This window comes from Echinops telfairi, unplaced genomic scaffold (assembly GCF_000313985.2).
Source record: "Echinops telfairi isolate 266 unplaced genomic scaffold, ASM31398v2 ScPeMD7_3533;HRSCAF=4204_0, whole genome shotgun sequence".
NCBI lineage: Eukaryota > Metazoa > Chordata > Mammalia > Afrosoricida > Tenrecidae > Echinops > Echinops telfairi.
Window position 1 is genome coordinate 54734237 of NW_022107431.1, and position 1369 is coordinate 54735605.

Consider the following 1369-nt stretch of genomic DNA (forward strand, 5'->3'; position numbering starts at 1 on the left):
ATCTGTTTTTTCTATGAGAGATGTTAACTCTGCAACTATGTTTTGTCTCTCTCTTTTTTTTTTGTTGGGAGTGATGTGGTCTGTTGATTTTTCCTCAATACTTTCATAGGCCCCATGTTTCTGGGAGGCCAGGGGCCCTTATCTGTGTTACTGTTAAGGATTCTCTCTTTGACCTACTCTAAGGATGTGTCAGACTGCTGTGTTGGCAGAGTTCCCCGTAGGCTTGGTGACCAGCAGTGGTGAGATGTTTCAGCGACTGGAGTGGGTGATGTGGCCTCTGTGGGTGCCTCTTGGCTGCTTTGACCTGGTCTATCAGGGCATCCTTAGCAGCCCCCCATTTTCTTGGTTTAGTATTAAAAAAGAAAAAGTTAAAAATTAAAAAATATTTTTAAAAAATTGGGGGGAGGAAAAAGAAAAAGAATGGAGAGAGAGAAGGAAGGAGAAGCTATAAAAGAGTAGAGAAGAGAAGTGATAATAATGAAATTTGGAAAAGAAAAAAGGAGATAGAGGGAATACCTATAGGAAAGGGGCAGAAGAGAAGTAGTATCAATAGTGGAAAAGGAGGGAAAAAGAAGGGAGAGAAGAAAGTACAGAAAGTAAAAGAGAAAATCAGCAAGAGATAAAAGATATATACATTATATATATAAAAATATATATTTTATATATACATAAAGATATATATAATATATATTTAGATTTATATATATTATATATATAAAAGATATATGTATAAAAGATATATATATATATAATATATATATTTAGATTTCCCACCTTCTTTTCCCTCTAAGTTCTAGCAATGCCTAATAGAGGCGGAGGTGGGCGAGGCCTTGCTACCACGGGACGTGGTGCTGACCTGGGCTCCAGAGCCAGGCTATGAGGGGAAATTGCTCTTCAGATCAGGAAGCCCTCCGAGGTTCCTGCAGGCCTGTAGAGTCGAGTCTGCGGGCAGAGGCCATGCAGGGGGAACCTGTGGGCAGCGCTAAGCAGGCAGGGGATGCTCCACAGGGCTAGCCTCCTGCACTGTCCTGGAAAGACTGGGGCCGCAAGGGGTGTTGAGAGGCACAGGCCACAATGCCCGCCTCCTATGCCCGCTGCAGAGGGCTGGGGCAGGCTTGGAGCTGGTGCTGGGTATCCCGCGGGGTAATGGAGATAGGTGCCGGCGGAGCGCACAAACAGCTCCGGCGGGACCGAAAAGCCGTTTCCCAGGCTCCCTAGCCGGCGGGAGGGCATTTATTGCTAGAGCCACCGGTCCCATGAGCGGTGCAGGCTCCTTAGTGATATGGTCGCGCCGGATCGGACAACGGCAGTTCTGGCGGGAAGCAGCCATCAATGGCGACTGTCCTCCGCCCTGCGGGGAGCGCGCTGC